Below are 25,015 nucleotides of genomic sequence, written 5' to 3' on the forward strand. Positions count from 1 at the left end.
AATTTCACAGAGGATCTCTCATTTCCACCTACTCGCTATATTTAAAAAAACCCAAACCCAAACCCACTTCTGAACAATGCAACTGTGTCTGTTAAAAATGTTCAAACCAAAAATTGCTTGCTATCTAATTCAGTTAATGTTGTGTCATTTTATTATTCACTTGGGAGAGATTCTTATTAGTTCATATAACCTGAGACAATGGTGATTACTGATTATCATGTAATTAGAACATAAAAGTTGAATGTTGATTAGGTTACACTTCTTTTAAAATCCTTAATGAACTGTAAGACCATTTTCAAATTTTAATATTCTTTTACAACTAGATGATTCCCTTATACCTTGACCATTTCTACTAGTGTGATAGAAAGTGGATTCATATGTGAGAAAATATAGTATTGTTTTTACAATTACATCCATTTTCCTCTTAGGTTTCTATTACGAAAAGAAGACTTTTTAAGTACTAAGCACTTTGCATATTCAAACATTCATGAGTTATTTTAACTGTCAGATTATTTTATAACACATGTGCAGTATGTACATTGCACAAAATTTGAGGAAGTTTAGAAGGACAAAAGCCCTTTTTATATTGTAACTATTGCTCTAGTATTTTACTGTCAAATATTGCTTCTCCTGTATTTTTAGTCAGGCATCAGAAGAGATTGTACACAGTGGAGCAACAGTAAGTGTTAATCATACTACTGATGCTGCTGCTGAATATACTTGTATCAACTACATCTATGACCAGAGCTTTTTTTTTTTTTTTTTTTTTTAGATGATAAAAGGAAAGTTTTCTAAACATTGTTTCATTGTTTGGTCCTTGTGGTCCCTCATAGATTGGATTCTCTTGGCTAGGGCCCAGACCCTCAGAAAACTGTGTAACAGTTCATTTCTCTCAAAATAAAAACATTATTTTAATATATGCTCTTTTACTTTGGACATACTAATTGCCCACATCAAGCCAGAACATCAAAACCAACATCCCTACATGTGTGGGTGTGGAGTTCTTGGTTCCAGCAGGAAACCAGCTCCACTCATTGCGGGGGGAGTCTAACAATCTGGCAGAAGAGATGCAGCAGACAACCTTCCTATTACTGAGAAGCTGAAGTCTGCGGGTTACTGAATCAGAGAAGTTTGTGTCAGAAGGCCACAGTGTTGGACACAACTTCTAACATATTTCTTAATGTTAAAAGATAAGGTAATAAATGAAATCTAATGAGACTAGAGTGAAAAATAATGCCTAAATGCCAGAAATATTTATTTTAGTTTTAGTTAAATGAGAAGAGATACATAATATTTTATGTCTTATAATGTATTTATCAACAAATTCAGCTACAACACATAACTATCATCCTGTTATTCAAGGTTTGATACATTTAAGCTCTAGCTATTTGACTGAATTTACGTGTTTACAGTAACTTTTGAATACAATATCAGTCTATAGTTGTTGAGAGCTTTCTTTCTAGATCAGATGTTTTTTCATCTGAATCAATTTTTGATTAACCTTAATTCTCCTAAATTTTGATTCTACTTTCATCATTGTAACAGGGAATCATGTCTCATTGTGTGACTTCAATGTCTTTGCTTCTATTGTGTTATCAAAGCCTTCTTTCATGTTACCATAAAATCACTAGGTTTTTTGTCAAGATTTTTAGGATCTTTTATTTGCAGAAATACTTCTAGGAAGTTTATGTTTATGTCATGTAATTTTAAAGGTTATTAAATGTGCCTTTCAACATTTCTCTCCTTTAAGGAGAGAATACTCCCATGTACTACCTGGGACACAAAGCAATAAGAAAGTTTCTGCTGGCCTTATAGCAGGTAGAATAAACAAGTAATAATAATGAAAAATTAAAAATATCTTCACAAATTAAGAAAACTCTATCTTAAAATTCGAGCAATGTAGAAGTCACACTAATGCCATGTGGCATAGCTAAAAAAAAAAAAAAACCAAATCAAACTTTTAATAAGAAATTTATTTAAGATTATGTATAGCAACTTGTGACACTATTAATGACAGGAACTGAAAGCTAACCAGATATTGCAAACACAGGAAAAACCCAACATTTGCACAATGTTGCAGCTTCTTTTCTTTGAGAATTAAAAAAAAAAAAAAAAAGAAAATTTCTTCTTCAGTTCTTCTTCATATTCTTCAGTTATATGACTCATGAGATCTCAGTAGATATTAATACTATTTGTATTAAAACTGCCAGTCAGGAATTTTTGGTGTTAAATACAAACATTAAAGAACAGTAATAAGAAGTGACTGCAAACTGTACTGACGTGTTATGTTTAACTAGTGTTGATGTTCAATAAAATTATATGCTGTTATCTGCAAGATTTTATAATGCAGTCTTAGAGCTTGCTGCTACATTGAAATGGTCCAGAAAGCATAATGTGGATATATTTGCTTTAACTGAAGATGGGTAAATGTACTGGTCAGTGACCTGATTTAAAAGCCATCAGACTAAAATTAAAAATAGATCCAAATCAAATAGCATGCCCAAATTTTGAGTAATAATATAGGCTAATTAAACTGAAATTAATAGACCAAGCTGATATTTACAAGAATTATATTTTTTTTTCTTTTCTAGATAATGATAGCCAAAGTATTTAAGACTAAAGGAAAGCAAACTTAAAAACATAACACAGAGCGGTGTATGTTTGTGAGGAATACACCTGGGTGGTTTTTAATACTTTGAACTGACAGTACATATCGATGTTCTGCTGTTTTTTAATCTTTCACATCAGATTATTCCTGCACACTCAGGGGTTCTCGGGCATCTAACACCTATGGATTTAGAAGATAAGTATTTAAATGCCAGCAAGGTCCTGGGCTTTGATCCCAGAACTAATTTGAGGAAAGCTGTGTCTATGTAAGTTTGTTGTGTGGTGCAAATAGAGGACAGATGCAATTGAACGACTGGTGCTGAGGACCTGACATCCACACAGCTCTTTGAGGATTTTCTTCTGGAGGAGCTGGAGAGTGCTCCTGTCGACTGCATACCCATTAGCAACTGGAAAATGTTATGTGCACTCATGAAGCTTAGTTTCATCCAAAAGTAATTGAGTTTACATGCTCCAGGACTCAGAGCATGAAACAAACTGTAGTAAGAGGGGGAAATGGAGAAATTTGGTTTGAAAGTGTGTTCAGTCTGTTAGATTGAAAATATACTTTATCCTGTAGACAATTATTATAATGGTGTTATTCTCTTGGAGATATAATGAGGTGAGTTTTCCAGGGAACACAGGGCTTGTTTTCTCTCAGTCAATTTTATTTTTTTTTAGAACTTATTATACATGAAGCTGACTGGAAAGAGAACAATTTTCTTCAGAAAAATAATTTTGAAATTTCCTTCCATTAACCACATTTTATTGAAAATATGAAGCAAGAAAATGTCACAAGTGGAAAAAACTGAAAAATCTTGCTGTTATGTTCCTTGCTTGGATCTGGATCTTTACTGCTGTGAGGTCTCATAGCAAAATAATTGGGAATTATGAAACCTAAAATTTTAATTTTAGAAAGGTTTGATTTTCATCTTCTTCATCCCATGGGCTAATACCTGAATTTATTTATCATTCTGCCCCTCGCAATGGTCAGTGCACATACAGGGTTTAGGCTGGATAGCTCTGGCAGTTGTTTTTGTTTTCAGAGTTTATTAAGCTACAAATCATCCTATTTGTTCCTTCCTTCATGGGGAGAGTATGAACGACTATACTAAAGTCAACAGACAACAATTTTAGCTCTGTCTTAATATACCTATTCTCATCTCCAGGTTTGAATTTTATGCAGACTTTCAGGCAGCTGCTGCCCTCTAAAATGCCACAGATTGGCCCATCTGCCTTCTGTACTTTGTCCATTTGTTGCCAAAGGTACTAGGGGAAAAGGACCAAAAAAGACCTGCTGGGTCTTGTTTGGCTCTAGCAGCCTGTGTAGTCGGTGGACTTGGGGCTGAAAAGGAAGTTCAAGGAGGCTGGATTGAAGCTAACTGCATATAAGTTTGTGGAGGAGTTTTTTGTTTATTTCTCATTAAATTAGTTCTTATATATCATGAATACTAAGGGGACTTGATCTCACTTTTTTGCATATGAGTTCTCAGTGATGGAAAATTTTGGTCTTAATATTATTAAAATAGATTTAGTTTAATCAAGATAAAAATGAAAGGTCTGTGATAAAAAAAAAAAAAGATTTTAAGTTTCCTTTTTTGCATCAAGCTCCTTGAAACTAGAAGGGTAAGTTCAGACAGTTACATAGGGTTACACATAGGGTTGCTTAATATTTATTTGACAACTTTTCTGGAATATTTCTGTTGTAGAAAACATTTCAATTTTTTTAAGAGTATATTATTCACTTCAGAAATGGGGCCTGTTTTGCATTTACTTGGGATTTTTTACAATATATTTCTGTTTCTATTTCTATGATTTCTATTTAAATTTGTCTTTATCTTCTATTTCTAATTTATTTGGGTTTCTCTTCAATGCATAAAGCTTTCTTCATCACTTTTTGAATGTCTGTATTGATCTTGGCATAATGGCTTCTCCTGTGGCATGTTCAGACCTCAGTTTCTTCCATGGAAATGTAAATTCCCCAAGTACTGCAGGAATCAGTTTACCATATGATTAAATTTACTGACGCCGAAATCAAATTATGGCTTCGAAAGCATGTTTAAATTTTCAAATTTTCATTATAAGTTTGCTAATAAATAACTTCAGTGATTCAAAATTAAGTACATGGGATTTTGTGAAGAGTGTTCTACTCTTTGGGATTTTTTACTCTTTTTGACTGAACCTGAGCCTTTGATTTATGAGATATATATTAAAATAACCAGTGGGTTAGCCATGTTCCCACTGGAATGCACAGACTGACAGCATTATTTTACTGAAGGATATAAATCTTCAGTATCAGATAATATGCTGAAAGTATTTTATCAAGTTGATGTCAACCAACTTTCAATCAAACTTCTGTCTTCCACTAGAAGTACATTGTGGAAGAAATGTATGTATTTTTTCTTGGAAAAAATGTTGAGTCAGTGAAGATATCTTCTCATCATAAAAATGGCAGTGCAACTAAGACATAATTTGGTTTCTTCTTGTTAGGTTATGTGTTCTCTTTATTTGTTTCTTTAAATCATTCCACAGAATAATACCTTTACCTCTGTCATTCCCGAAATAAGACAGAAATATTTCCTTAAGATATTGGTGAAAAGGTGATCATGATAGATGAAATGCTGGGGGATATGGTGTAGGGGACAACTTTGTAGAGTATGGCTGATGGTTGGATTCGATGATCCCAAGGGTCTTTTCCAAAACTTAATGATTCTATGATTCTATGTTTCTATGTTTTTGGAACGTTACATCTTGTGCTTTCTTGTAACTCATGCACATGGGCATTGACATCTGCTTAATCCTCTTTCCTTGCCTTAACTTAAAATAAGGTATTAAAGTCTAGGAACTAAAGACAAATATGGCTTTATCCAAGTCTTATTATTGTGTGCTCTACAGTGACTCAGGTTTGCATGAGATAACTTCCCGAACAAAGGGTCTAATTCAGAAGCATGGATGTTTGGCCTGTTCCCTAGAGGAGCAGAAGATAATGCAAGTTTGTTCCTACTCATTCTGTACAAGTGTCATTAAAAATATTTTTGATTCAAGCTGTTCTCTGATCATCCATAAACAGCAAATGTTGAAGGAAGAAAGGAGAATGGGCATACACAGACCTTCAATCATGGCCAAGTCAGGACATACAAAGCCCCTAGCACAGGAAGGTGAAATGGTAGGAGTGGGGAAGTGGGAGGAAAGGCAAAGGCAGTATAAGGAGAGAAATGGTGCTTATGAAAAAAAAGGAAAATATGGAACTCCCGAGGAAGATGGTGTCTGGAGACAAGAAAGGCAATAGAAAGTGGGAGTGAGGACTTGCAAACCATACTGTTAATATAACAGGCCAGAGAACATCCTTTTGTCCTGAGACAAAGTGATAAAATCTATCTTGCATTCCTATGCCCAAGATCTATTTTCTTCCAGACTAATTCACTCCAGTCTGTCTCCTGGGAACAGTCTCTAAAACATTTAACAGACAAAGCACTTTACAAACTTAGTTAACTCCATTATAAAACTGCTGTTTACACTACTATATCTAAAGGAACGATGTTCCAGAATCTTGTAGTTTAATCTTATGGTTTAAAAAAATCTATCAAGTTTCAGATTGCATCCATTCATGGTTATATCATACCGTTTGCTTTAAAGTTAGAATTTGCTTTTCTTCCTTTCTTCCTGGCTCCACCTAGCACATTCAGAGACAGCAGTCATATTTCAGTCCTCATGTACAAAATTAAACCAGCAAGTTCTTAAAAATGTGTTAAAGTCTGAATCCTTCAAAGAACCTAAAAGAACCATTTTTCTTTCAGTATTTAATGTCTAGCTCAATGAAGTCCTGCTTTATACCTGCAATGTCTTGTCACAATTACAGTACTAATAAGTAATAGATGAAGCAAGGATCTTTTTCTGTTGGTGGCATGTTTTGAATCTGCACCTTTTTATATTCCAGGCAGTGTCATGAGAGCTATGAATCAATTGCACTGTATTGTGTGTTGTGTGTGATGGATATTTTAAATTCCTCTGAAAAGAAATGCAAAGCCACAGACATGTTCAAAGACCCAAAGTCTTGAATCACAGCCTCATGAAGGCATCTAATTTCTTTTTATTAGTGTTGAGATATGCATCAATTCTGAAAGAAACACATCAGATGGAGAGAGATGAATAAAAGCATATGAATGCAGTTGAAATAGAATGAAAATGAGAATAAAATATATGTGCTTAGGTCATGTATGAAAAGACCACCATGAAACCCATTCATGGTATCTTCATGGGAAAGCCGGTGGCCTAAATCCTTAGTGCTGAAGTATTATTAACTGGCTGATGTCAAATGTTTTCTTAAATTCTATATTTCCCTCTTTCCAAGGGGAGGGATATTCTAGTGGATTAGCTGTATGTCCCAGATTTCTTCTAAATTCTTTGTAAATCTTCCCAATCTCTGGGTACTTGGAGAACAAATTAAATGCACTGAGATAGTCCTGACTGATATCTACTGATGTGCTTATCCTTATGAATCAGAAGAGATAGCTGCAACTGCAAATGGCAACTGGAAAAAAACTGTTAGGAGAATCAGAACATGAGTTTGAATAGAAAAAAAAAGAAAAAAAAGTTTTATGGAGGCATGTCCAACTGCAGCTAAGAATTTAGTTGGAATAACATCCCCCCTGCCCCCATACATGCACTAACAAATATAAAATAACACAAGTTGTCCCCTAGCAGGGATAAGCACTTTAATAAGTTCCACTCCAAATGAAGATGTTAAAAAATCTGTTCCGTAAGACTGTGGTTGTCTAAGGAGTCCATGTTTTTACTCTCTGAATACAGTTCATGTAGTGATCTGTTCAGCTGCAACCCTTCTAAAAATTTTTTATCTGAAGAACACACAAGAGATATATTAGCAAAATCAGCTTCCTACCTATATAACATAGTTGATGTGCTCCCTCTCTGTCTTGATTGCCTGAGCATCATTACACTGACTGTCCATTCTAAAAACAATTTATATCCCATGATATTAATATATCTTTATTGTTATCTTCTAGCAAATTTTCAGTTAGGCTCATAGTATCACACATTTATCTGTGTGCAGATAACTGGATAGACTTTAATAATCTTCTATTAATGAGCTTATGTCCATCTTTATTAGTCTCCATAAATCCAAATTTAATCTCTTATTTAGCTCATTTCTACCTTGAGTGCATACTTTAGTTTTATCGTTATTTCTATCAACCTCTCTTTACACCTTTCTTCCTTTGCTTTAAACTGCTCTGATTGCCTTTTTATGCTTTATTCTACTTTGAAAAATATTTTTCTTTTTTAAAACTGGCCCACTAACAGAAAGTTATCCTCTGTTCTAATTTTTTCAGTAAATGACCTGTTCAATTCCAAATAATGCCTTGTGGCTTATATAAAACTTATTTCTTTCTGTCATTGTATCAAGATTTATAAATCAAATTATTCTGGATGATTTCTGTGCCAATCTCTTCCTATGTCCTCTTCCTATGTTATTTGACACTAACATCTTCTCATTTTCTATTTTCATGATGGTAAACACACCTTCTCCTCTGAGGGATCTGTCCTTCTGGTTCCTCAGTCTCCTACTTATTTTATTCTAGAAAGGAGAATGGACCAAGGCCCCCTAGACTGACCTCAAAACAAGCAGCATGACTTGACATGACTAAACTCCATCCCTGGACCCACAGAGAGGAAAAAACCATTATGGCTTGTCCTTACTGCTTGCTGGGCACAGCCTATACTGCCTGAATATTTTAATAAATTCCACTCCAAATTAAGATGTTAAAAAATCTGTTCCATAAGCCCGTCATTGCCTAAGGAGGCCATATTTATGCTGGGCACAGCATATTCTGCCTGGGCATCTTAAGGGGGAAATCTTGGCCTGAGTGGAAATTCTGTTAAGGAATGTGTTGATAAATAGTATGGATATGCCAACCTGACCTGTTGTCTACAGAAATTTGCTGCTTGACAGAGGCCCAAATTTGGGATGTTGTGAAGAGACTGCTGAGTGTTGTCTAACCCACTGACTATTACCCCCTGCTGTTGTTTTTTTTTTTAATGTAGACACAAGTGGTAGTGCCCAGGGCAACCTGGAGAGCATCAAAAGTGGCTGCAGAGGTCTAAGGGTGATGGTTGGGTGTATGGAAGACAGGTAGTGTTCTCCAAAATCCTGCTGGTGAGGGCAAAGGGTGTAAGGAGGAGGACACTGGTTCTATGTGTCAACAGTTGGTCACAGGGCTGGAACTGGCAGCAGGATTTCGGGTTCTATGACCGTGGGACTTTATTTGAAGATCAATGTCTGCTTGGGAGAGATGGGATCCACCTCATTAAGCATGGCAAAGGTATCTTTGCCAGCAGGATGGCTGATCTGGTAAGGAGGTCTTTAAGCTAGGAATTCTGGGGGAGGTAGACAGTTACCAGCAGCTCTGTTGGGAGGAGTGAAGGACAAGTTCAATAAGCAAAAGGCGTGGGGTGATGTGAACAAAAGGAAAGACAAAATCAACAAAGCAGTGCTGAAGCAGGGTCACCTCATGCATGTGCATATAAACAAGGAAATGCCGACCAGTCACAACTATGGAACACCTGCCTTTGACCCATTCTGGGAAATCAGCATGCTGGGATGCCTCCCTGAAGTGGCTGTACACTAATGCACACATTTTCACATGTCATTCAGATGACGAAGGGACTGTAGCATCTCTTATGTGAGGAAAAGCTGAGAGAGCTAGTACATTTTAGCCTGCAGAAGAGAAGGCTCAGGGGGGATCTTAGCAATGTATATAAATACCTGAAGAGAGAATGAAAAGAAGATGGAGCCAGGCTCTTTTCAGTGGTGTGCAGTGACAGGACCAGTGGCAATGGGCACAAAATGAAATGCAGGTGCTGTCAGGACACGTGGAAAAACATTTTTACTGTGAAGGTGATAAAGCATTAGCATAGGTTGCCCAGAGAGAGGTTGTAGAGTCTACATCCTTAGAGATTTTAAAAAACCTGATGTTACACAGCCCTGGGTAACCTGCTTTGGCTGACCCTTTTTTGAGCAAGGACATTGGACTAGATGATCTCCAGAGTTTCTTTCCAGTGTCAACCAGTCTGAGAACTTGTAATCCTGGACAAGTGATGAACCCTATGCCCTTGCCCTGTTCATTTACTATCATAGAAGTAAGCACAGGTTCTCACTAAGGTATTTGAAAGCATTTATTTAAATTGCCATACCTCAGGTGATGTCTCCTGTATTGCCCTTAAAGTGATACATTATGATTTAATGAAAGTCAAGAAACAAACTAAGCCTAGATTGTTCTTAACATATTTTAAAAATTGCTATTACATTTTGAATATATATCCAGTAGCTTTAGATGCTCTGGACTTTTCCTTTGGACTCTCCTTTTAGGATTCTGATTTCTTATGAGTGTGTACTTCTCTGTCTCCTTCCCAATGACAGGACATGATAGCTAATTAATTCTCCAGGTCCAAAATCTAATTTTAGTTATTCAAGTTATATTACAATTCATGAAGGCATGTTCCTTAGCCAGATTGTTACTGTCAACCAAATTTCATATGTTAGAAACCAGAGCTAGATGTTTTTCTTATTAGCCTTTAAACTAATTTAATAGAGTTAGTTTTGCAGATCAGAAACTTAATAATAAACACAACAGTGTTTATTAGGCAGGAGAGCTTTATTGATATAAGCAATATCTTGTTCCACATACCTCAGAGATAAAGTTCTCCAAAGTGTATTTTACCTGCCCACTAATAGGAGTAATGGGAAAAATTTTTAATCAGAACCTATAATTTAAAGATTTTTTTTCATCAAGTCCAAAGACTTCATTGTTTAAGCTTCTTGTATTACTTGGGCGGGTAGCACTGTTGAAAAATAAGGACAAAAAAGGAAACAAAATAAAACTGGTCCTCTTGAAGGAAACAATTTCTTTAATTTAGCTCTGTACTAAGCTCTACTACTAGAAAGATAAATTGTGTCTTATGTAATTGGATATCACCAAAAGTTTGAAATGCTGAGTTACAACCTATTTCTGTCATTGTCAAAATAGGCTCGATTCTCAATTCTCCCAAGCTTTGCAAAAAAATCATAATATCATGCTAGCAGTCTCTCTTCTAAATAACAGGAAAGTTAAAAAGAGGCCACTGTGTTACAAGAATATCACCTCCAGTCAAGGACAGTGTACAAAGACTAGAGTGGGCTCTGGCCTGTCCTCCCGGGCAGTTGCATCAGCAGTGATACAGTCTACACCTTTATCTCTCTAACAAGAAGCCCTGGACTATGGCAGAGTAACACAGATAAAATAATTCACCTTGTCCTTTACTGGCATAAAAGATATTTTAAAAATTATTCATTTGTTTCTGAGCTAGAATTTACACATTTTTTTTTGTTGTTGCTCTTCCCTGCAGAATAATCCCAGTTTCAGAGTTAAATCTGCTAATTGCCTGTGCCATTTACTTTCAGAAGTGCACACGGCTCTGAGGTTGAGGTAAACCAGTTTGTATTCTTTCTTAGGGAAGGGATCTTCAGGTATACTTTCAGCTGTAAAGCACACCTATGTTGATACTTTATTATTGCATTAATGTTTTACAGTGTTGAAGGAGGAAAAGCAGATTGGAACTGCCATCTTCCTTTTTCAGCCCATCTCTTTGAGGTGATATGTTGGGTTGGCTGATTTTGAGTAGACAGGATGGCCTTGACACTGTTTGCTGCAGAGACAGATGGAGCCTGTGCTACTCACAAATGCAGTGAAGATACATGGAGTTGGGTTCTGCTAACCTTCAGGTAGCACCTGTGACCTCCCAGATAAAATTATAGTGTAGATATACCCAAGCATCTGGAGAGTGGGATGTTTTGTCCCACCTATTTCTCTCAGCTAGATGTGATATCACCTTTGCACTACTGAAAACTGAGTTCAGAGATCTGAGATGAATCAGAGCAGCAAAACTCCAGATGCAACAAAGAAAGCCAGGAGAAACACTCTTGCAAAATCCAGAAGCATTTCTGACCACTGTATCTTTGTCAGAAACAAATCTACTCAATGGACAGACAGACAGCAAGGAGATTCCTCAGCTGTTCGACTCATCAAGTCAATGTTGTATCTCCATTCAGAAAATACAGAAGTGATTCAGGACACTTCACTTGAAGGAAAGCCTTTCCTTTGTAAAGAAGGAAAAGAGAGATAGGAGGCCAAGTAGGCAGAGAGATCAAGGAGTGTAGCTCTCCTTGACTGGCCTAAGTGGTGGTCCTGTAATGAGGTTTCTGGGCCTTCTCTCTCTAAGGAAATGGATAGGATGGCAGGAGAGAGGAGACACTGTCCCTTCTGTATTTGCCAAAAAGATGTCAACTAAAACCAACAGAAACCAGTAGAAAAAAAAGGACAGCTGAGGATGCCAAAAAAAAAAGATCATGTAGAGTCAAGAGAGAAATATTTGTATACCCTGAAACATGAAATTAATCTGTAAACATGAGCTTGGAAACTGTCGATTTTCCTTAGAAAGGCAGATCTAATTGTCATGTTTTGATTGCTGAATCATCAAGGCATAATACTTATAATGGGAGGCTGCTCACCACTCATGACAACATCATCATAAAAAACATGGAACCTATTATGAAGAGAAGTGGAGGATAACCGCAAGCTACAGTGATCATGTGGGATGTTTGCTTCAAAGAGGATCAAAAGATTATAGTGATGAGCTAGAAATAAATATTTTAATATTTTCTGTTTCTTTTCTTGTCAAAACATTTTCCTCCAAATATTAATTTTGCTTAGCACACTGCATCCTTGTTGCAGAATACGTAAGTCTTAATGCGATCTCATGTATATTCTCTACATTACACAGTTTCTTTTACTATAACAGTCAAAATATTCATGTAATTAAATAAGATGACTTCACACAGGGTATCCTATGCATGCATATTCAGATACTGTGCATTAATACACCTCTGATTTCTCTAAGAAAGTAACCAAACCTTTTTAAGGATGTGTAAATTTTAAGTAGAGAGGGCTTACACTTTTGGGTAATGATTTCTGGCTCTCTTGACAGTGAACTTTTAGTGTACCTAAAATCAGGCATATAAAGAACATAGTTAAATTTTTCAGTCTATTAATCTCTGATGGAACAATCCTGTAAACATATATCAAAATTAATCCCTTATCCTTATCAATAATTTTCAGGATTTGGGATTTAATATTTTTAATAATAAACTTTCTAAAATACCTTTAACTCCTCCAGTGGCAAAATATTAACATAATTTTAGCTCATGATTATCTTAGGAAGACTTTTATAAATGCATCCTAAACTGTTTGCAATTGAAATGAATATGTGCTGTGATTAATAGTTTTGCATGGTAACTTGGTCACATTTTACTGCTTGATGAAAATGATGATTTAATTATGATAACTTGATGAGGTATGCATTTAAAAACCTCCCCAGAGCTGGTTATTTTTTTCTAAATTCTGATTAGGACCAAGGTCACTGTTTAAATGCAAGGTTATGTGTGAGTAATTTATAGTATAGTTATTCTGGTTTGAATATTCAGATTTCCTCTAATTTTGTTCTGTTTCAAATGGTCAAATCTTATATGTATAGGGATTTTGTAGTGCTCAGTTTACAGCATATGGAATCTGTCATTAGCAGCCACAAAGCGTTTTGAAAATTAATTACGTCAGAACAATGGAAATTGTTCTATTCTCTACCATTTTGAAAACATACACCCCCTGTGGCACTGAGCAACTCTTTCATTTACAGAGGTAAAGATTCTATTAAGTCAATATGAGGTCAGAGTGAAACGTAAGGTAAGGCATTATTTATCAGTGTTTAGGTCTTGTGCTTCCTTGGGGGAAAAATGGCTTCAGAGCTGGTGATAATTTCTGCTAGTGGATATTCTAAATATCTGTGTTGAAGCTGAAGACTTGTCACTTGCCATTTTAAAAAGAGAGTAGGAGGAAGTTATCAGTGCTTTCCAGAGTTAGGTTAAATAAAACAAATTGGAGGGCTGTGGCATGACCCTAGCTAATAAATTGATCAAGGAGTTTGAATAGATGAGAGGAAAGCCAAACATGGCAAAATAACTTGGGGGGATTCAGTTACACATACCTGCACAGAAAGAACAGTGACATAGAAAAGCTTATAGCAACAAGGAGCTGAGTGAAAGCATGTCAACAGTCAACTTCCTCATATGTTGAGCTTTTTAATGAGCGAATTAATCGGAAAAAACCCCAAACTTTTGAAGAATGTCATAGAGAGTTTAACTTTTTTTTTTTTTTTTTTAAATCATGCAAGGTTTCTGGAAATTTTGAAAAGATAAAAAAAAAAAAAAAAAAATTAAAAAAAAAAAAAATTTCATGTAGACCCTCCATTCTGAGGGGTGTCGAAGGCCCAATATGCAAACAGGACCCACATCATAGGGAAGTCTGCTGCCTCCTTGGGGCCCGGGTAAAGGATCTCAAGGTAAAGCTCCCCATCTAGTGAGACCCAAGGACTACTACCCTCTTTTGGTTTTTCAGGTAGGTAGCAATGACATTACCGGGAGAAGTCCTAAATCAATGGAGAGAGATTTCAGGGCCTTGGGGAAAACTGTTAAGGGGCCAGGGGAACAAATAGTGCTCTCCTCCATTCCTTCAGTTGCGGGGATGTATGAAGAAGAATACAGGAGAATTCAACAGATGAACTTGTGGCTCCGAGACCGGTGTTACTGGCAGGGCTATGGATTTTTCAATCATGGGTTAGTATACAAGATGCCAGACCTTTTGGCATCAGATGGGATGCACCTGTGCCAGAGGGGGAAAAGGATCTTGGGGCAGGAGTTAGCTGGGCTCACTGACAGAGCTTTAAACTAGATTTGAAGGGGGAAGGGGACAAAACTGGAACTCCCAGACAAAAGCCCCAGGGGAGATTACCAGAGTTTGTGGGCTGTCAGTAACTGTGGTAACACCTGTGAAAGGTCAGGCTGGAATTAGGACCTCTAATTGCAAAAAGGTGCTGGGAACATCAGCCCATCTGCAGTGCATCTATACCACTGCACACAGCATGGGTAACAAACAGGAGGAGCTTGAAGCCATGATGGAACAGGAAAATGATGATGTAGTGGCTATCACAGAGACATGGTGGGATGTTTGCCATGACTGGAGTGTGCCAAGAGATGGCTACAAGCTCTTTAGGAGGGATAGACGAGGAAGGAGAGGTGGTGGGGTGGTGCTGTATGTTAGGGACTGTTATGATTGCTTCGAGCACAAGTGTAGTGAAGACAGGGTGGAGTGTCTTTGTGTTAGAATCAGGGGGAAGGCCAACAGGGCAGATGTCATAGTGGAGTCTACTATAGGCCACCCAACCAGGACAGAGAGATGGATGAAATATTCTATAGACACTCTGGAGAAATCTCACGATCACTTGCCCTTGTTCTTGTGGGAGACTTTAACTTCCCAGATATCTGCTGGAAATACAACACAGCAGAGCAGGACCAATCCAGGAGATTCCTGGAAAGTGTGGGAGACAACTTCCTGACAGAGCTGGTGAGTGAACTGACCAGAGAAGGTGCCCTGCTGGACCTTCTCTTTGTGAACAGAGAAGGACTGGTGGATGATGTGGTGGTTGGAGGCCAACTAGGGCACAGCGATCATGAAATAATAGAGCTCTCTATTCTTAGAGAGGCCGGGAGAGGGGGTGGCAGAACTGACATCCTGGACTTCCAAAGGTCTGACTTTGTCTTGTTTGGGCACCTGCTTGACAGGATCCCTTGGGAGACAATCCTGAAGGGTACAGGGGTCCAGGAAGACTGGACACTCTTTAAGAAAGAAGTCCTAATGGCACAGGAGCAGGCGGTCCCCAGGTGCTCTAAGAGAAGCTGGCAGCAGAGAAGGCCACCCTGGCTGAACAGTTGCTTTGGCTGCAACTCAGAGAGAAAAGGAGAAGGGGCTACCTTTGATCATTACAAAGATGCTGTGAGGCTATGTAGGGCAGAAATCGGGAGGTCTAAAGCTCAGCTAGAAATTAATGTGGCTCTTCAGCAGTCAAAGACAACAAGAAATGTTTCGATAAGTACATCAACAGCAAAAGAAAGACCAGGGAGCCTCCATCCCCTGCTAGATGCAGGAGGAAACACAGCAAAGAGTGATGAGGAAAAGGCTGAGGTGCTTAATGACTTATTTGCCTCAGTCTTTAATAACAAGACTAGTTGTACTGAGGGAATCCAGCCTCCTCAGCCAGAATACAGACACTGGGAGAATAAACGCCCACAATCCAGGAGGAGACAGTCAGTGACCTGCTGCATCACACAGACACACACCAGTCTATGGGAGCGGATGGGATACACCCGAGGGTGCTGAAGGAGCTGGCTGGGGTGCTCACCAAGCTGCTTTCCATCATTTACCAGCAGTCCTGGCTGACCTGGGAGGTCCTGACAGATTGGAAATTGGCTAGCATGATGCCCATCTATAAGAAGAGTCAGAAGGATGATCCAGGATATTACAGGCCTGTCAGCTTGACTTCGGTGCCCAGGAAGCTGATGGAGCAGCTCATCCTGAGTACCATCACACAACACATGCAGGACAACCAGATGATCAGGCTCAGTCAGCATGGGTTTATGAAAGGCAGGTCCTGCCTGACAAAGCTGATCTCCTTCTACGACAGGGAAACCTGCTCCTTGAATGAGGGAAAGGCTGTGGATGTTGTTTACCTTGACTTTAGTAAGGACTCTGACACCATTTCCCACACCATTTTCCTGATGAAACTGGCTGCTCAAGGCTTGGACGGGCACGTGCTTTGCTGGGTAAAAAACTGTCTGGATGGCCGGGCCCAAAGAGTTGTGGTGAACGGAGTTAAGTCCAGTTGGCAGCCGGTCACGAGTGGTGTCCCCCAGGGCTCGGTGTTGGGGCCACTCCTGTTTAACATCTTTATTGATGATCTAGACGAGGGGATCGAGTGCACCCTCAGTCAGTTTGCAGGTGACACCCAGTTGGGTGGGAGTGTTGATCTGCTCGAGGGTAGGGAGGCTCTGCAGAGAGACCTGGACAGGCTGGAGCCATGGGCTGAGGCCAACTGGAGGAGTTTCCATAAGGCCAAATGCTGGGGGCTGCCCTTGGGCCACAACAACCCCCAGCAGCGCTACAGGCTTGGGGAGGAGTGGCTGGAGAGCTGCCAGTCAGAGAGGGACCTGGGGGTGTTGATGGACAGCCGGCTGAACAGGAGCCAGCAGTGTGCCCAGGGGGCCAAGAAGGCCAATGGCATCCTGGCTTGTGTCAGCAATAGCGTGGCCAGCAGGGACAGGGAAGGGATCTGACCCCTGTACTCGGCACTGGTGAGGCCGCCCCTTGATTCCTGTGTTCAGTTTTGGGCCTGTCACTCCAAAAAGGACATTGAATGACTCGAGCGTGTCCAGAGAAGGGCAACGAAGCTGGTGCAGGGTCTGGAGCACAGGTCGTACGGGGAGCGGCTGAGGGAACTGGGGGTGTTTAGTCTGGAGAAGAGGAGGCTGAGGGGAGACCTCATCGCCCTCTACAGCTCCCTGAAAGGAGGGTGCAGAGAGCTGGGGATGAGTCTCTTTAATGAAGTTACAAGCAACAGGACAAGAGGGAATGGCCTCAAGTTGTACCAGGGAAGGTTTAGACTGGATATTAGGAAGCATTTCTTTACAGAACGGGTTGTTAAGTGTTGGAATGGGCTACCCAGGGAGTGGTGCAGTCCCCATCCCTGGAGGTATGTAAGAGTAGGTGTTGACATAGCGCTGAGGGATATGGTGTATTTGGGAACTGTCATTGTTAGGTTATGGGTTGGACTAGGTGATCTTCAAGGTCTTTTCCAACCTAGATGATTCTGTACGAGAGATAAAATTTCCAGATGTGATCCAACAGTCCTGTTCTAAAATTTAAAAAATGCCCACAGTCTCATTAAACTGCCTTCCCACTGGCTTTTGGCTGTCAATGAGAACTTTTTTTTTCCATTCAAAAAAGTATTTTTTTTTTTTTTTTCTTTCACAGATTACCCTTCTCTCATGGTCTCTGCTGAGCTTTTAGCTTACATTTGAGTTCTCATCTCCCTCATTTTCTCTTCTGCCCTCACACTGGTTCCTGATGAGATTTTCCACCACTTCATTCAACCTCTACCATTTTGTCATATGTTTCAATCTGCATATTTCATACTTTCTCCCCCAACAGTGGAATATTTTCTGAAGCTCTCGCGAAGTTAGTCTCTCTTCACCACAGACCTGCTTTTTCTGTTGAGTTCTACCATCTGTCTAGCTAAATAATTATTTCAAATCTTCTTTAAATCTCCATAGTCCCATCTGTTTTTTCCCACCATTGGCTGAAACTTCAAACCATCCTCTGATGACTTCTTCCCTTCCTCCATCCATTCCTCCATCCATCCCTCTATCCCTCCCTCTGCCCTCCATCCCTCTCTCTGTCCCTCTCTTTCTCTTTTCCTCCCTGCCTCCCTCCCTCCCTCTCCCCAATATGGGATCATGCCAGTTTCTTGAAAGGTGACATTGTTGAAATGCAGCATGACTTTCATCTCACCTTCCTTTCCCTCCTTGTTTTTTTCCTGAAAATAATTTCTTGCTGTTGATCTGCATAGTTTCTATCAGTTTTTCCCCACCTTTGCTCTTGTTCTTGTGAGCTGTCTTCATCTCTGAAACTCTTCTACACCACTTACCCTTGCTTGTATTTTCCATATAAATTCTCAGTACTTTCTGTATCTTTTACTTCACAGTACAAAAAGGGTAGTCTTTGCTCTTTGAAAAATATCCCACCTTTATCTTAAATTTTCTCCTCATTTATTGCCTTATCTTGTTCTTCCCTTTTACTTCAAGATCATTAAACACAGCATTTACTTCTGCAGCCTGGATTTCGCTATCTATTCATACTCAATTTCTCCCTTACAATACAAGGGTACTACTTTTGCCAAAATCTTTAGTGACTTTTTAGCAAAATCTCAGACTTCTCCAATGTATCTTCATAGTCTTTAACCTCTACACTGCATTTTGTTTGAAATATTTTTCTGACTTTGCTTCTGTGACTGATCTCACTTGTATCTCTTTCTGTGTGTCTAATCATTCCTTTGACATATCTTTTATATGCCCTTCCATATCTTTGCTTCCTGTGGGTGTCCCATAGGTCATGTCCTCCATTCTCTTCCTTTATATAAACTTTTTCTCTAAATAACCTTATTTATATATCTATAATCTTTACTCATCTGTATTCTTTGTGCTGGCCTTTAGATTTAGTTTTCTACACCAGTAGAACTTTCCTTCTGTGCAAACTAAAGCTAAATAAAACTACAGTCTCAGTCAAAAGGCTATGAGTATTGTAAGGTATTTATTGTCTATAGAGGCATTGACTCTAGGAAAAAAAAAAAAAGAGCAACACACAAAGAAATTTGTAGAGTAAATGAAATATATAATCACTTGAGTAAAACCAATAGCAAATAGAGCTTTATTATGTTAGGGTTTCTTATTTTGCTTAGGTCTTCAAACAATGGCATTCTAGCAAGAAGCTTGATTTACCCATAGCAGCACAATGTAAATTGGCAAAAGCAAGTAGGAAAAGTTTACCATATTAGCTGCCAGTTGACATGGTTCTCTTGATAAATGATTTTCAAAACCCATTTAAATCCTGATATAAAAATATGATGAGATGAGTTCTTCTGGGCTCTCATTCAGAGGTATTCACAGCTTGGAGTAAGTAGTACTGGAGTCAGTTTTATGCCACAGTTGTGCTGCTGCATTCAGATGGCTATTCAGACTTCACAGATATTTTGGTAGCTTCTTAAAGTGGACAACGGTCAGTATCAAAAGCACTAGGGAGAGCTTGGAAGGAAAGACAAAGAAGGAAAATAAAGACAACAAAGAAAAAACCTCAGACTCTCTAATAGAGGAAAGTAGTAGAATCCCCAAAACAGAAGTAAAAGATACTGAGAAAAAAGGTTAATAAGAACAATCTGAAAAATGTAGAAGAGAAACTGTTATGGCACATGGATGGAGTGAAATTTTACTCCAAAGTTAGAAGATTCAACCTTGACTCACCTCTCTTCCAAAACTTCCAGTGAAATCAGAGCAGTAATGCATGTCTCCATGGTTTATTGAGTTGAGAACCATGAATCATGGACTTGCAAACAGGAACTCACAATCCAGGAAATGCAAATGTCACAGTTTTGGTCATAAACTTTACATAGTGATGAAAGGAGATGACAATGTCAGTTTTAGGTTACACATTAGGAATTATTATCAGAGATGGAAGAGTTTTATAAGTCTTTTTTCATAGGTCATAAACCATTAATTTCTTAGTATTCACAGCCACTCTGATCAACAGAGCCTAGGTCTCTTTTCCTCATGTTAAGTGTGATAACTGATATCTCAGCATTCGAAAATAAGCTGGATGCTTCAAAGAAGTCTCTGAAACATGGCTTCTCTACAAAAAAAATTGACAAAAAGCAGAGGGCACATGGGAGGCAAATAAATACAGCAACAGAGCGGCATGGCAGCTTAACTTAGGCATGTAAATATATTTGCTGGTTCATTAATTTTCTTTTTTTTTTTTTTTTTTTTTTTTTTTTTTTTTCACTGCACAGCCACTCACTCTCCCCTTCCCCCTACAGAACTGGGAAGGAGAAATAAAACAAATTGAGATAGAATAGGGAGGGATGCTAACCCATTATGGTCACGAGCAAAAGGCAGGCTTGTTACAGGAAGAAAAAAAGAACATAAAATTTAATACAGACACTAACAACACTTAACAGACAGAGTAGGACAGTTTCCCAATCCAGTGTTGGAGAAGGTTTCAATACGATCCCAAGAGCAAGATTAAGACACAAAGGAGGTCAAATGCCATATACCCAAAATGGGGTTTTATTATTAAAAAGGTGGAGTAGCGATAGGACAGAATGGAAGGAAAAGACAGAAATAAAGCAAGGAAGTGGGATAGGGCTGCAAGAATAGTCATCACCATGGATCCAGTGGTGTCCCGTTGGTCCTCAGTCTTCAGTTCTTTGGTGGTGGGTGCACACGGATCTGGCTTCGATGGTGGATGCACAGTGAGCAAAATTTTCTGCCGCCTTTTTAAGTTCATTGTATCCGCTAATTAGCATATCTGCTCACCTTTAATTTTTTTTTCTCTGGTCCAACAGGTTTTGTTGCATCTGGCTTCAGGGCAGGAACGTTTGCCTCTTCTCAGTTCATTAGCAATGCCTGCATGGGTCTGCCCTACACAATAGAGCCACAAATGGCTACAGGATGGGGCCAGCTCAGCACACCTCTGCCCATTTGAGGCTTGTCTAAAGAGTCCAGACAATGAAACTGCAAGGAAGTGGGGGGTGCATCCTTCAATACACTCCCGCTTCCCTGGGCAGCATCCCCCAGACCAATCCACAGGCCACAGCAGCCTCTCTTGGAGGTCTGCACAGACACAAGCAAGCTTTGAGACAGTCATAGGACATTTCAGTCTCTCACAGACAGTATTACCATATCTTGAGATCACCTTCCCCACCCCTCCCTTCTTCCCAGGCTCAGCTTTGCTCCCAATATCTCTTCCTTCCCCTCAGTAGTGCAGAGGGCAGGGAATGGGGTTGCGGTCAGTCCTACCGCTTCATTGACCTTATGGCAGGTGGAAATTCTGGCATTCCTCTCTTGCTCCAGCGTGGTTCCCCTCTCGCAGGAGACAGTCCTTCACAAAATTTCTCTGACATGAGTAACACCCATGGGCCACAGCATTTCCCTAGCTGCTCCGGCATGGCTCACCCCTGTATGTTGCAGTACCCCCAGCACTGAACTACACCAGTGTGGGCTTCTTCTCTCCACAGAGTCCCAGCCTCCTTTGGGTGCAGTCACCTGCTCTGGTGTGGGGCCTCCCACAGGCCTCAAATTGGTATCTGCTCCACTGTAGACCTCTATGGGTGACAAGGGGTTGTCCCTTCCATCCCACCACTGGATACGGTGGAGTCTCTTCTCTAGTACACTTCCCCCCCTTCTCCTCCTCCTCCTCCTACTGACCTCGGTGTTCACACAGATGTTCTTCTTGAAACTCCTCCTCACTACTCTAACTCTTCCTTTCAGATTCCCTTTCTTAAATATGTTATTGCAGAGGCACAGGTAATTGTCCCAGCCTTGGTGAGAAGATAGGTCTGACTTGGAGCCGTGGGAGCTTTGAGAAGCTTCTCACAGAAGGCCACCTCCATAGCCCCCTCCCCTGCTACCAAAACACCCCACCACTCACTCAAACCCAAGACAATGAAAGTGTGAGATAATAATAGAAAAACTTTGGGTTTTGTTTTGTTCCTTTTTTTTTTTTTTTTTTTTTTTTAAGTCTTTGCCACACACAGTTTAAAGATGTATTAAATTTTTTAAAAGATTTTGAAACATTTATTTTCACAAAATGAGAGGTTAAGTAAACTTTTATTGTCCAGTCTCTTTCTCCTTAAATCACAAGTCAATAACCGTACTTTTGGTGAGACAATGTCAGGACTGCTGAGAGATTACCAAGTTTTTAGTAGGTACAGTGTTGTGCATATTCTTTTAACAGTTACTAAGTGAGGTTGTCACCAAAGTGTTTAAATCAAACCCTACAAAGCTGAATCAAATCCAGAGAAAGACACTCAGTAATTCCTAGTTTAAGAATTAAACCAATTATGACTGATCTGCAGATTTTCTAAAACATGTGATCATGAACTGCACTTAATAGTGGCAGTTTCAGTAATAATACTAGTAAGGTCAGAGGGGAAAAAAAAAAAAAAAAGGTCAAATATAGCTAGAATATGGTCTAAACCACATAGAATTTCAGAACAACAAACATAGCACTTAATAGAGGTTCCATAAAATTATTTGGCTCAGCAAACACCAGCTGGTCAGAATAAAATGCTATTAGTTTAACTACTTCATCATCAGGTCCTCGCTAATGATGTCCTCAGCTTGTACTCCAATCACAGCCTCAAAACTTTATTAGACAACAGGTTTTAGGCTGCCCTCTGAAAGAATAAACTGTAAGTTAGGGTGGTAATCAAATAGTACTGAACTTCTGCCTATAAGCAACATTTATATATTTATGATCAACTTTAGTGGAAAACCATGTCTAAAATCTAGATATGTCTTAATGTAACCCAATTTATATTTTTAATGAAACTCTGCATTTGATATATGTTGCCTGATAACAATATTAGAACACGTGACAAACATGTAATGGAGTGAAACTTTCCACTTGTCTGTAAGGGAAGATGATCTGGGTAAGTGCAACAATACGCAATTTTGTTATTCCTTTGCTGTTAGTGTGAATACATTATATGCATATGAAGGTATTTCTGAACGTTTAGGTGCATGTTTCAAACACACAAATACAGAAACTAGATGCCAGATGGTGTACTGTTCCTTTCTTATAAAGTTTTTTCTCATTGATTTCTGAGAGCTACCTGGGTAATTTGATTGAAGAAGTTCAAGTGGATGATCAAATTTCTGCTGACAAAAGAGTAAGAGGGAAGCTGTTAGCTGTTTCAGCTTTCTTTGTTCATTCAAGAATTTTTTGTTGAGCACAGATCTTGAAAATCAATATGGGTACTATCTTTTTTCGTTTGTATTTCATGTAACTTAAATGAATGTTCAGTTCAATAGAATTAATCAAAACACATACTTTCTAGTTTTACAAAATCTTAAAATAATCACCATATTAACTGTTACAATTTTTTTCTTGTATTACAATATAATAAAGAGATAGTAGAATCCTCTTCATTCTGTCTCTTTTGTATTCTAGTACTTATACTTGGGCACTTCACAAGTAATGACCCCCAAACCAGTCAGTGCTCCAGTTCCTGTTTTTATTCCTATTGCTTGTATTCTATCAAGCCTGATGCCCCATTCCAGTGCACAGAGAGAAGAAACCATTGGTCAGAAAAACAGAGCAGAGAGCAAGGCAATGCATCTCTCTCGTCCTAGGGCTGCAGTCTTGGTCCTGGACAAACTTTCTGGAGAGACAACACGAATCCTCTGGAATATTTCTAAACTGAGATACATAGCTTAAATTCAAAATAAAATCCAACACGGAAAATAATCCACACTTCAATGAAGTAAAAATCAAGTAATAGATTCCCTTCCAAGTTTTCTATTTTGATATAAATTACTACTGATTCTGATATTTCCCTGCTTAACAAACTGGTCTTTTAGTATTTATTTAGAGTTCTAATGAAACATTGCCCTTATAGGTGGAAATATTTAACTTTTCATTGTTTACTTACACAAAAATTAAATCAGGAGGTTGGCTTTAGACAATTTTTAGTCCTGCTACATCACTTCTAACCAAACCTGTTTAAATATACATTTGTCCTTAAGCATGCCTGAGGCATTTGGCAGACAAAAAAGGAGTGGCTCCTTGCATTGGCAATCTGAGATACTCTCCATTCCTGTAAAATACTCGTGTCTGATTACATTTAAAAAGACCCAGGAATACCTACTTTGTGCTAGGATGTAATCATTCACCCTGCAAAGCAGTGTGTGACTATAATAGTTTCCTTTATGAGTTCTGTGTAATTCAGGTAATGGAAAGGAATATTTACAATTGCAGTGAAGAGTCAAAATAGGCAACAGTGTTACCAGAATGGAATAAAAGAACGTATCGACACCAATGTGATGTAGATAAGCAGACACTCCTTTATTAACAGCTGGGTGTGTACGGGAGTAGTCTCACCAATGCACACTCATGTAGCATGTTGATTATATAGGATACAGTGATACATATTAATCAAGTTCTCATACATAAGCATGTTAACTCCATAACTAATTTTCTTCTTCCCACCTCTTTCCAGTCATGCGCACTTGAGTCCTGAAATAAATTGGGGGGCTACTTTTGTGACCACCACAGACTACTGATGTAAAAGAAAGACCCTCCAATGCCCTTGACCCAAGGATTTTTGGCTCACATTGCAATTTTAACTTGCTTCAAGGACCTTTCACATGTAACTTTTACAGTACCTGGTCTACAGGGCAATAAATCGTCCTCACTGGATAGTCTAACAGTGGTACCTCATCACAAGTCTTATTCTTTGTATAGAAATCTGGTTAATGATTATCACTAGTCAACCTGGCCTCAGCCTGGGACTTTAAAAGAACTATGTAACAGTATATAACTGGTTATATAGTTACTCTAAATCATTCCTTATTTCAATCCAAATCATCAAAAATAATTAAAATCAACTCAAATTAATAACAAATCAGTAAAATTTTTCCCCTTTGAAAATTTTGAAAATAATTTCAATACTTTCATATCAAAATCTATTACATTCCTATTTCACTGTATGCTGGTGGGAGTCTTGGAATTTCTCTTATCATCATGTGATTGAATGCAATTTTGTTGGTAATTTGTTTCTTCAAGCAGGAATAAATCAACATTATCATTAGGAAAACAACCAGCAAGATAAATAAGGTGCCAATTAATGATCTTATCCATGA

The sequence above is a fragment of the Athene cunicularia genome (genome assembly GCF_003259725.1).
Source record: "Athene cunicularia isolate RWA chromosome 3 unlocalized genomic scaffold, athCun1 chr3_part1, whole genome shotgun sequence".
NCBI lineage: Eukaryota > Metazoa > Chordata > Aves > Strigiformes > Strigidae > Athene > Athene cunicularia.